This window comes from Tachypleus tridentatus, chromosome 13, assembly GCF_004210375.1.
Source record: "Tachypleus tridentatus isolate NWPU-2018 chromosome 13, ASM421037v1, whole genome shotgun sequence".
Taxonomy (NCBI): Eukaryota; Metazoa; Arthropoda; class Merostomata; order Xiphosura; family Limulidae; genus Tachypleus; species Tachypleus tridentatus.
The window spans coordinates 274,628,091-274,641,492 of NC_134837.1; the positions used below are offsets into that span (position 1 = coordinate 274,628,091).

The 13,402-nt window shown below is 36.7% G+C and overlaps 1 long non-coding RNA gene across 1 annotated transcript; it reads right to left on the bottom strand.

The window, feature by feature from the left end:
- Nucleotides 1-590: 590 nt before the first annotated feature.
- Nucleotides 591-2,987, bottom strand: LOC143236697 (uncharacterized). The gene is made up of 3 exons (XR_013019660.1): nucleotides 2,866-2,987; nucleotides 2,183-2,252; nucleotides 591-816 (listed from the first exon to the last, which is right to left on the bottom strand). It is a non-coding gene; the product is annotated as an uncharacterized LOC143236697 (long non-coding RNA).
- Between the last annotated feature and the right edge of the window lie 10,415 nt (nucleotides 2,988-13,402).

The following is a 13,402-nucleotide window of genomic DNA, read 5'->3' on the forward strand; positions in this document are numbered from 1 at the left end:
AATCGCTCTCTTCCCAGAGTTAAGGAATTCAATATCAGCTTTAGTGTTTCTTCACATGATATGAATTGTTTTTTTGTCTTCACTCAAACCTTTTTCATTCACAAGTCGTTAAGTGTTGCTATTGTCGTTAAGAATAAACGATGGGTTCAATACACACGTTTTACTTCTACTATTTGTTTAATTCATGAAACTAAATTCTAAAACAGCTAACCCATCGTCTTCACATAGTCTCCTATGGCACAGCGGTAAGTTTATGTAGTTACAACGTTCAAATGCGGTGTATTATTCACAAGTGAACAAAGCAGATAGACCAGTGTGGCTTTGTTCTTATAAAAAAACAACATATTTTTATTTCGAAACATGTTTTTAAATATTTTATTGGCAACTACTTGGTTAAAAGCTTAAAAGTCACTTAACTTTAGTTGAGAAACTGATAACATCGAAATCTTATAAAGTTAAAATTCAAGTTTCGATCCTTGGTGTGGTCATAACTAAAATACACATGTGTCAGTTTTGAACTTAATAACAAACAAACACAATAATTATTTTTATTATATATTTTTATTGACAGCAAAATTCATATGGATACTAAAGTATCCTCAGAATATATCGCTTCCTTCTTCACTTTAAACCATATGCTTCCTGCAATTCAAATTCCAAAACTTCTACTTCCAAATACACTTAAACCGAAAGCTCCACCTCCACCTCCTATTGTACCTAGAAATCCACCTCCAGCTCCATCACAACAATATGAAGGAGGAACATCACAGTGAACAAAATTTGTTGGACATGCGATGCCATTTCGGAAATTACCCACTAGTTCAGGTAGTAAACAAAGTGACGTCATTAGAATATATATCGCCTGTAATATTTTATTATGATTTTTAAATCGTCACTGTTTATCTACTTGTGAAGCCTAGCTAATAAACATTATATTCATGAAACTATTAAAATTACGTCAATACCAAGATCAACCGTTGATGTTACAGAACACGTCACAAAAAATAGTCATCTTTAACAGTTACGTTAATTTGACTAGTTTGTCAGTAAAAATCTATTATTATTAATGTATAAACCAATCTACTTTCTTGTTTCCAGAACAGTATCTTATATCAAATTTCAACTTTCCGTTGCGTCACTAAAAGTACATAAAATTTCTCTATAAAAACACATTAAAGTGATTCTCCGTTGGTTAGCTTGCACACTAAATACCGTATTTTACGCATTAGTTAGAGGCTACATCGTGGAAGACGAACCCTAATTTGTGACAGAGAATTCTAATAAAAAATTGACTTTATAACTAACACTTTAATATATCCTTGATTTTCTTCAATTTACTGAGTAAAGACATAATATACCCACAGTATATCGACAATATTAGTTCAATTGTTTTATACTACTGAAGATACTTGTAATGAGTAAGTAATGACATTACGATCTGTATGAGAGGCCAATTTGAGTAGATCCCAAGTTAACCTCTTGTCTTAACCCATCACTCTTATCTTGGGACACTCATGGGGATTTTAAGATTTTTAAAGAAAATATGTGTGTATTACATTGTATAGAATACGATATATTGTTCACAAGGCTGTGGATTGTATGTCATAAAAAAAAAAAGACCACAGCACAAGACCAATCATATAAACAGCTGTCGTATTAATGTAATTAGTATTTTATACACTCGTTAATTTACAACAAACGTATATGAAACAATTATCTGTTATATTATTGTCTATATTACTTACTTTCAGTTTGATATTCAGTTGTAGCAACAAATGCAAGTTAAATTAAAATGTTTACTTCAAAAGTTATAAGAACAAATTTATAAAAATGCATGGTTGTGTCACCCTGTGTTGCTGTTTCACACATGTAATCATTTTAAAATAATTTAATTTCCCACTTTAAATTGTTGTGAAATATATAGTCGTCAAGAGAAGTATTATTTATTACATTCTTTCATTATAGACAATATTCGAATTTTTAGATACACGTCGTTGTTATAAATTTACTTTCATTAAATATTATGTTACATAATATTAATGTTACATTCCGTTAATGAGAAGAAATAAACATTGTGGCAGTTTCTTAAACGATAAAGACAAACGTAACTTATAATTGATATTTCTATCATACCATTTAAACTGTTTGTATGAATTTGGTATCAAAGAATTCATACTCTCACCTGGAGTTGATTCCAACAGTGTTGTGAACATCAAAAGTATATTAATTGTTGTAGTCTTCATTTCTCTGATCTGTTAAAATCAGTATTAATACAGTTAGAGAAATGTAACTTTTGACGAAGCCTAAAATAAAAGATCGACACTTAGTACAGCCCATGAATTCTATATCTTACTAGCTTCAGATAAATGATAACAGAAGTACTTTTTATATACGGAAGTAGAGAGTTACAGAAGAAACAAGTTCCCGATTTATCACAGGAACACTAAAACCATTACAATAACTAATGAAATCTAATGTAAGATTTCTATATGATAAAAATTACATTTTGTAAATAACAACAAAAGTGATTTTATATTGAAATTTCTCTTTTCTTTGAGGTTTCTCGAACTTTATAAAACATGAAATAAAAACTTCTTTATTAAAGAAAGTTTATATCTAAGAACAATACCAGATCGATCAACCAAAACACACAGAATTAAAGTTTAACAATGAATAGAAAAACGTTGAAGTTACCATGACTGCGGTAAAATATCAATTTATGAAATGAAAACAAAATATTAGTTTGTGTTAACATGATAAAAATAATTATTCAAATAAGTACTTAAGATCTGTACTTAGTTTAATATTCATTATAATTACTATTATAAAGAAATACTCTCAAACAAGATATAAAAATTATATTACCAAGGAGTGTTCAATTATTAGGCACTTCGACTACGTTTTATTGAAGTGTAAATATACAGTTAGACTAGGGTCCTGATACTCAGCTTATATAGTCGTATTTTTAATGAGATGCACAGTTCTGAGAACATCACAACCAATCAGAATGATTCCAGTAACAGTTGACGTCAAGAATATATTACAATATTATAGAAACATGTAGAGAGACAGATTGAACCAATAGAAAGCGGCCCGGCATGTAGAAGGCGACAATCCGATTCGCGAAGCGTCGCGCTAAACATGCTCGCCCTCCCAGCCGTGGGGGTGTATAATGTGACGGTCAATCCCACTATTCGTTGGTAAAAGAGTAGCCCAAGAGTTGGCGGTGGGTGGTGATGACTAGCTGCCTTCCCTCTAGTCTTAAACTGCTAAATTAGGGACGGCTAGCACAGATAGCCCTCGAGTAGCTTTGTGCGAAATTCCCAAACAAACAAACAAACAAACCAATAGAAAGCTGTAAGTGATTATTTGTTATTTACATGTGATACATTTCTGTTGAAGTGGCTCATGTAGTGGTGGAAAGACTTTAAAACTGTAAGTGGTAATGAAGTTGTGTGATTAGGGTAAAATGGATAGTAACATGTAAGTAGTTGTGTTTCATGGATATTCACAAATGGTTTATAGATCAATAAATCGTGTAGAACACACGTAGCTTTGTAACATTAGAACAATCGATGTGCGATATTATAAGTAAAACGTAGTTATTTTAACTTTAGAATACACAGGTGTCTATAGAGACATTTCTCTTATTTAACCATAAGTATACAGGCTAACTAAATGATTTTTATATCCTAATCATGTTGACACGCTCTTTGTTTCTTTGTTTGACTTAAATTTCCCACAAATTTATACGAGAATTATCTGCGCTAGCCGTCCTTAAGTTACCTGAGTGAGATAAGAAGGAAGGCTAATAGCCATCACCATCCACCATCAACTGTTAGTTACTTTTTATTTACAAATTCTGGGATCAACCGTTACTTATAACGCCTCTTTAGCTGAATGGGCAAACAAGTTTCATGAGTGGGGGATTCATACTCGTTACCTAAAGAATTCGAGTCACTCACCACCTAGCCGTATCAGGACGGTATACATACACTTAGTTCAGTGTGACGACATACTCTTGTTTGTCACATGACAGAAGTCATTTGTACAGTTTTATGATACACTACAGTTCCAAACATGTGAAACTCTTATCTAATTATTTATTATGGTTAATCTGTTGTCTTCTTTACTTGTACATATTTAGAAAATTTAGAGATTACGAAATTTTCTTCTTCTGAGGTTCTCAGAGGACAAAGTTTCTCATCATTTTGATGTTGTTTTTGTGTGGAAATAAAAAACAAAAATATTTTAATGTCTTCAGTTACCTAGTGGCTCAGGTGAAGATTTTTGTAAACAACTATGAAAGTAACGTTGAAACGTTGGTTTTAAGTGGCAAGATTTCAAAGTAACCCAGGTATAGCACGTGTGAAAAACACCGTGAGCCAGAACATTCTGTTCTCACGCGCTTATCGGGGAACCAAACTCTCCGCTTCAGAAAAAAAACTCTCATCACAAAGATTGATTTCTTTAACGTTATACACAACAATACCTAGATTGATAACAATGTAACGTGATAAGAACATATTTAACATTAACAATACGTGATAGAACTGTTGAACATAATATCTCTGTAATGATCAAACTAGTGTATAATAAAAATAGGTCGGCAGTCGCTTGTTTCTTTTGTAATTTCGCGCAAAGCTACACGAGGGTTATCTGTGCTAGCCGTCCCTAATTTAGTAGTGTAAGACTAAGGGGAAGACAGCTAGTTATCACCCCTACCACCAACTCTTAGATTGTTCTTTAAACAACGAGTAGTGGGATTGATTGTTACTGTATAACGCCCCTGTGGCTATAAGGGCGAGCACATTTGGTGCGACGGGGATTCGACCCTGATATTATGAGCCGAACGCCTTAACCACCTGTCCATGCCGGGCCTTTTTTTAATTCATGAAGCTAAATTCTAAAACGGCTGACTCAACACCTTCACACAGCTCCCTAGAGTACAGCATAAGTTTAAGTAGTTACACAACAGAAACACCATTGTGACTTTGTTCTTATAACAAACAAAGTGTTCAGATATTTATACTGTTCTGTCACAGTAACAAAACATGGTATATATATCTTTATTGGTACGAAACAAGAAAATCTTCACAAGCAGTGAATATTAAAAATATACAATAGTACTTATAATATGAACCATGATGAGCATCTATATTTAACATTTACCAAAAATAAAACTTTCACAACACTTTTTGTTCCTACTAATAATTTAGTTTTAATAACTGATTGAATCCTGTCTTGCTTAGCTGTTAGCGCGATAATTTACTTCACACATCACATGCCACTTGTTATTTCTGTTTACACTTAATGATAAAATTCTGAATAAAATATTTTACTAGAAATTGCTTTTGAAATGTTTTGTAGAAATCTAACAATTGTTGTAAATATTGTATAAGCCTCTAGAATTTACCATCTTGGAAACTTAACAGCGTCAAAAATTCTCAGGTTAACTTCAAAAATTTCTTTTTAAAAGGTAGAGGACAGTACGAAAATTGAAGTGTCATTCGATTATTTAAAAACCTTAAACAATATAAAAAACGATACATTTTTAATTACTGTTTTTGTTTCGATAATTACGCCATCTGTAAGAGTCTTAGTGCACTAATATGTTTTTCATTTGTTAATTTCGTACGAAGCGAGCTGTCCCTACTTTTGAAATCTTAGACAGCTTGTAAAAATCCACCTACCTTCCTAACTGTCGGAATATACCGGGTTTAGTCCAACTGTGAAACATTCATAACCTGAGGTAATGGTACAAGAACAAGGGTGTAGACTTTTCTTCCACCACCGACAAAATTACACCTGAGGGGTCTGTGAGTGGGTGTGTGTTTTCTTAAGATCGGGCTATCGTCTGAGCCCACCGAGGGGAATCGAACCCCTGATGTTAACGCTGTAAATCCGTAAACATACCGCTATATTAGCAGGGGGCAATATATTATCTGCGCTACGCACACTGCGAGGAGAAATTTCCATTGAAGGAATGTTTTGTACATTAAATTTCTAGACCTCCCCCTTCATGTTTCTCTACACATTTGTCAAACACCATTAATGTCTGTTTACAAGGAATTCAGAGAGACATCATGAGAAATCAAAATATACGGAAGTCCGAAAAGTTGCATCCAGTGTCTATGAGGAGTATATTATTAATTCCTATTTGAACTTTTACATCACGATATAGCAGACAGGATAACACAGACGTTTGTAGCTGAAGGTATTATATGGTGTTTAACAGACAGGATAACACAGACGTTTGTAGCTGAAGGTATTATATGGTGTTTAACAGACAGGACAACACAGACGTTTGTAGCTGAAGGTATTATATGGTGTTTAACAGACAGGATAACACAGACGTTTGTAGCTGAAGGTATTATATGGTGTTTAACAGACAGGATAACACAGACGTTTGTAGCTGAAGGTATTATATGGTGTTTAATAGACAGGATAACACAGACGTTTGTAGCTGAAGGTATTATATGGTGTTTAATAGACAGGATAACACAGACGTTTGTAGCTGAAGGTATTATATGGTGTTTAATAGACAGGATAACACAGACGTTTGTAGCTGAAGGTATTATATGGTGTTTAATAGACAGGATAACACAGACGCCTGTAGCCAAAAGGTATTATATGGTGTTTAACAGACAGGATAACACAGACGTTTGTAGCTGAAGGTATTATATGGTGTTTAATAGACAGGATAACACAGACGTTTGTAGCTGAAGGTATTATATGGTGTTTAATAGACAGGATAACACAGACGTTTGTAGCTAAGGTATTATATGGTGTTTAAGAGACAGGATAACACAGACGTTTGTAGCTGAAGGTATTATATGGTGTTTAAGAGACAGGATAACACAGACGTTTGTAGCTGATGGTATTATATGGTGTTTAATAGACAGGACAGACGCCTTGTAGCTGAAGGTATTATATGGTGTTTAACAGACAGGATAACACAGACGTTTGTAGCTGAAGGTATTATATGGTGTTTAACTGACAGGATAACACAGACGTTTATAGCTGAAGGTATTATATGGTGTTTAGCAGACAGGATAACACAGATGTTTGTAGCTGAAGGTATTATATTATATGGTGTTTAACAGACAGGATAACACAGATGTTTGTAGCTGAAAGTATTATATTATATGGTGTTTAACAGATAGGATAACATAGATGTGTGTAGCTGATGGTATTATATTATATGGTGTTTAACAGGGTTGAGCTTTGCATTTTCTTTTATATTTAGCTAAACTTTTTTCATGCACAAACAAAAAAATCTCTTGGAAAAATAGCTCTTGGAAATGGTCTGTAATTAATTTTATTTGAATAAATAATGTTATTTATAAGCCGAATGCGCAAACTAAGCTCATGAGCGAACAAATAGTTCATATATTTGTGAGTAACATCAACAATCTAACACAATCTATATATCATGACGTCATCAATTCCTAACATTGATATCTGCCAAAACTATGGAATATAGAATATATCCAAGCTAATTGTTAGATAAAAATAGAATACTGAATATCAGATATATCTTGGGATATATTTTATACTAAACTACCAGTACCACTGTACCGTGTAGGTTGAGGAATTTGATTATTTTAATGGTTCAATAATAAACTTACGTTTACATCCGAGTTTTATTACATATTTTGAATAAAATAAAAATTATAAATTATTATATGTGTCAACTTAACATATAAATTTAAAAAAGATATCAAGTTTCATTTTTCTTGCTTTCAAGAAGGCGAAAGTATAGCGCTCCACAGATGAATACACCTTTTGAAAATATGGCGTCTCAGGAAAACAGATTAACTAATTCTAATATTATTAAACCAGTCACAAGAAGTACTTCAGACATTTTTCTCTTATTTAAACTCAAAATTTGATGTCGTTTTTGTACAACAAATAGTTGAGACACTAATTTCTGTACATCAGTTTAAAGTGTCTGGTGTAACAGTTTTCACTCATAATCTTCCTTCCTTTTCTTTAATGTTTGATTTTAAAGTTTTTATTTAAAACATTTCTTTCCTTCAACCCAAATTCAGAGATTTAATGGGATTTTTTATCTAAGGAATACATTTCTCCAACACCAGCAACTTTGGTTTGAAATCCACTTTTTGGTATCACTTCCTTTCCTCCAAATTCAATTCCTTCATAATATAATAAAACAACATCTAATGTTTATATTCCTTATATGTCGTGCATTGCTTCACATTTATTGTGCTTTGACCTGCTCTGTTTTTCTTGTCTTTAACACATTTGTCATCATGTTGTTGTTCTTCAACTTAATATTTTAAAACATTTAAAATTAGTCTTTAACTTTAGGCTGTAACCTCTAAACTCTTTCTTATTTAAAAAAGACTGTTACCAAAAATAAAAATATCTTCACCATTCGTCCAGGAAGTTTACATTGGTCATTCTCACCTTTTCCAAGGGTTATAATTATGCTTACATGTTTACATGAGTTAATATGTTCACCAGTTGCTCCAGGGGAGAAAAGCGTTATATGTTCAGGTGAAGTTAACACTGGCAAACTCATAATAAGTGCAAGAGACCATAATGAACAAATAGATGATGAAACAATTTGTTACAACAATATCTAGAGAGACATGTCTACTTCTGTAAAATACCTGGTTTGTACACTCCAGTGGACATATTATTCGCTATAATGTAATGAATTTTTATTCATTAAATAAAGGTAAGTATTAATGTAAACACTTTAAAATCTCCTTCTCACTGTCCAACAGGGTCAATATATTGTGTTAAAGCTTAGAGGGCAGTACAATCGCATAATCCACTGTTGTCTTGAATTGGCAGTCAATGTGTTAACTAACCATCTTTTTTTTTCAATTTTAATTTGTTTTATACAATTTTAAATACAATAATAAGTTTCATGAATTCTCGTGTTAGTCCAAATAATGTATATAAACGTTCATATAATTCATACGATTCAACTGTTTTATGTTACTTATTCAGCATAATTACCCCATATCTGTTTTGCTGAACACGTTGTTGTACTTCCTGATACATATTTATAACACGCGTGTTTCAGCCCTTGGCTGTACACTATCACACTTGTACTTAGTTTCATTGGAAGTTTGCCAGAACTGTTTTCATTGTTTCGAACGTATTTTACACTTTTCGTATTACAAATATCCTTATATATTAACTGTTTTACAACTCTTTGTTTTCATAATTTACAAATGGGAAACACTCCATATCCAGCATATTAAAAATACAAATTTTGTTTATATTTTGTAATGATAATACCATTACAAGCGAATACTCAAGTATCATCAGCGTTAATCGTTTTATTTAACATTTTGAACCACTAGCTTCCTACATTTCCTCCACGTCCAGTGAAACAATAATAGGTAAGAGGAATATAACAGCAAACAAAATTTTCTGTACATTCGATAACATTTCGGTAAGTCCCCACAGTTTCAGTCAAGAATAAAATAACATTATAACAAGACATTCCGCTATTTTTAATATTCTATACTTTAAAATTTATAAGTACAGATCTTACAAAAAACCATGCGTAGGTTCTAGATGTCCGAGAGGACCTAGCGTTCCATCGGCCTGCCACGGAGCAAGGCAGCCAAGACGTCCTGAGTTTCTCGCAAGACCAGACGGCGCATGCCAGCTTGCCTCAACAAGGAGGGACAGGCTTCCTTCAGACCTGATCCCAGGACCCAGTGACAGACTTGACAATGCAGAGCCCCCAAACAAGGACAATCAATTCGTATCTAACCTCATCCTCAGCAAGGAGGCAGACGTTGAGCTTCTACACATCAGGGCCCGTAAAACGGGGACAAAATCCCAGAATGAGGTGAGAAGTGCCCGATGGTCGGACACGTTAAACGAGACATCCCCAACCTGGTGAACTGCAGCTCCACTGAGGCTCTGCCGATGGCCAGGTGTTACATATAACCTGTCAAGGCGACAAGAAACTCCCTAACCAATCTAAGTTGTCACAAAAGCAGACCCCCACACAGCACACGCCAGATATTGGGAAAGTCGAAATCCGACAGCACTGCACACAGAGACCACGTACACCGAACACCAGAAAGAGGATCACCCTTAATCTTGTCGAGATGAGGATCCAAGACGCAGTTGAAGTCGCCACCAAGGACGATATCGGCCTGTGTAACCATGAACCTTCCAAGCCCGAGAAGAAAACTTCCCGCTCCCCAGACTGTGCAAGCGCCTAGACATTGCAAAACGAATCTTACGACCCCCAGCGAAAACATCAACGCACAAAACCCGCCCACAGCATCACTATGTAACGTAAGAATGGTGCCATTAAAATGTTGGTGAAAGAGGATTCTCCACACCCCGTGCAAGCGTCGTGCCAAACGCCCAGAAGGAACGGACAGGATAGCGAGAGTAAAACGAAAAGTGGACCCACCGAGAAGCAAAAGGAGCTCCTGCAAAATATTGTATCAACCACAAAGCGGTTGAAGAGGGATAATATGTAAAGATGTTTAACAATCTCAAATATTTCTGGATGTTTAAAGTAATGCAGGAAAAACCCATCAACCAATCAGAGGAAAGGAATCAGTGACGTTGTTGCTTTTACTGGACAGATTGAGGCAGGGGAGCGAGTGGCTCTTGAGGCCACCCGACCCCACCCACTCTTGCAGCTGCAGCCACTGGCATCCAACCACCGCCGCTGCACAACAGGAACATCCAGACTGAAGTCTGGAAAGACTCCGCAGGTCCCGCTCTCCCTGAGCTGGGGACCAAACAGTCCCAGCTAACACGGCCCATGGGAGAAGACCATAATACCCACTACGGCCGGGTCAGGGGTCCCAAGACCTGGGACACCTCGGAGGCACCATCTCCCTCAGCCGACCAACCCTTAACAAAGGAGGGAGGACAATCCTTGTAGGATCCAACACGTACTGGGGTGGTTTGGGCGTGAAAACTCATTACAGCCCTCAACCCTCTCACCACCCGATACAGAGGCCCGAACCTCCATGAAGACAAGGGACGCCCCAGCATCATCCGGTTTGTCCAGATCCCCCTCAGGGGCCTATCCAAACTGGGGCCAGTAGGATGGACTGGAGTCTCTCAGAGGCCCCTCCACCCGAACAGCTCTAGAAGTGCTCCCACCTCCCCAGGAGCTGAAACTTCCTCAACTTCGGCGGGTGAAACCCGGCCCTCTGCAGTGGACCGAGACCCTCCTTCCCAGAATGCGCCAGCTGCAGGAGCAGGCGCACCCTCAGAGACTCCACCCTCAGCAGCTGTCGATGACCGGGGATGAATAGGTGACGCCCCAACCAGTTTGTCCTTCTCTACGCGCGGCGGCCCTGCAGCCACTGCAGCATACGTCGCCACACGCCTCGGGCAACGCGAAGGCGTGTGACCATCACAACACACATCACACTGAACATCACAGGCACTGCCGTCGTGTCCAAAGGCCAGACAAATCCCTCACCGCGGCATCTGACAAGTATGAAACATGTAGCTTTCGAGACCACAACGTTGACACAGCCGTTCACTGAAATGAAGTTAAGAACCAGCTTCTTCATGTCCAGACAGACACGCCAGTTCTCGGTACACATATTTGGGCGCGTCTGGTGCGCCTCATTTTTGATTTATCGAAGTGACTCACAGGCCGACAACACGTGCCTGATGACATCGTGGGACAGTTCAAAAGAGGTCGACTGGAGAGTTACCCATTTCATGTTTTGTGCAGCAGGCTCCACAGACACTCACTGGTCCCCAGAGAAGAAGTCTTTGTCCAGCAGGATCCGGACATATGTGTTGTAGACATGGCTACTCCACACGGCAGTGTTTAAGGTGTCAATTATCGCCGAGGGTAGCGAGGCCGCGGGCACACTAAACGGATGGACCGAACAGAGTAAAGCCGGATGGCCGTAGCCATACCGACCTACAGTGTTGTGGCACACACATACAGAAATGGACACTACAGTGAACAAACAACACACAAACACCAGTATTGGGCACAGGGAATGACGGCAAGAAAACAACGAACCACTGGCACGCCCTATGCTGGATTATCGAGTCGGACCCGAAGTGCCTTCACATGAAATACGACGAGGAGGAGATACTGAATTTATTTACAACAATAAACTGTACAAAGTGTCATGAAATAACAATAATAAACTGTACAAAGTGTCATGAAATAACAACAATAAACTGTACAAAGTGTCATGAAATAACAACAATAAACTGTACAAAGTGTCATGAAATAGCAACAATAAACTGTACAAAGTGTCATGAAATATATATAAGTAAAAATACACTAATCAAATACAAATCAAAACTAGAAATGTATACAATACAAAACTTTAAATATATACAAAGCTTTAAAGAAATGCAAAACAAGACATTAAAGACATACAAATCATAACTGGATAACAAAACTTTAAAGGCATACAGAACAAAACCGTAAAGAGATAGAAAACAGAACTCTAAATATAAACAAAACAAGAGTTAAATGGAAACAAAACAGTAATGATCTACAAAATAGAAGGAAATAGAAAACTCGAAATATAAACAAAACGTTAAATATATACAAAATATTAAATGCATAAAAATTAAATATATACAAAACAATAAATACGAATTTTATACTAAAATATAGAAAGACAAATGGGGAGTGGAGACAGGGCGGCTCAGAATCCGATATCCACCCGAAACCCGACCAACGCACAAGGAGGCGAGACGTCCAGCCGCCAGAGATGGTAAAATGTCCCGGAACCCAGTGGCTGATAGTCCGCCTCAAGGCAAAGTAACAGCTAAAATTTGGCTCTTCCCAGCATCAAAATGTACGACACTGGCGTCTGGTCGGAAACCAATTTGTTTCGATGAAGCCAAATGACGAACTTAAAGATGGTTAAGGCATACTGGAAGGAAAAGGCCATGTGGCCGGGAACAGAGACTGGTACAAGGTACATACAGTATGATCTCCGCCGAGAGTGGCGGGTCCCGGAAAAGGCGTACAACCCTCTCCCAGATCTCCGCCGACGTTGGACAGAGGACCAACCTGTGCACAATGAGCACAAATCTATACATTGGATTAGCTGCGCTTTGCCCCCCCCATGGGTATCGAAACCCGGTTTTTAGTGGTGCTTCCTGAACTTTAATACGTTGGTTCTATTTCATTCCGATGTTTAGGCAATTACATGTAACATGATATATAATCAAACTAATAAACTAATTATCCGTCTAGTAATACAGGCTAACAACTATCATACGTAACACTATCTTTGTTACAGTAAATTTAAACTTCCTAATTTTTCAGCTATAAATCTCTTACTTTCAACCGTTTATTGAGTACTGTTTCATTTACCATGTTCCTCCCACTTCTTAATTATCTTAGTCGAGGTTGTCCGTGTTTGTACAAAAAATATTTACATGT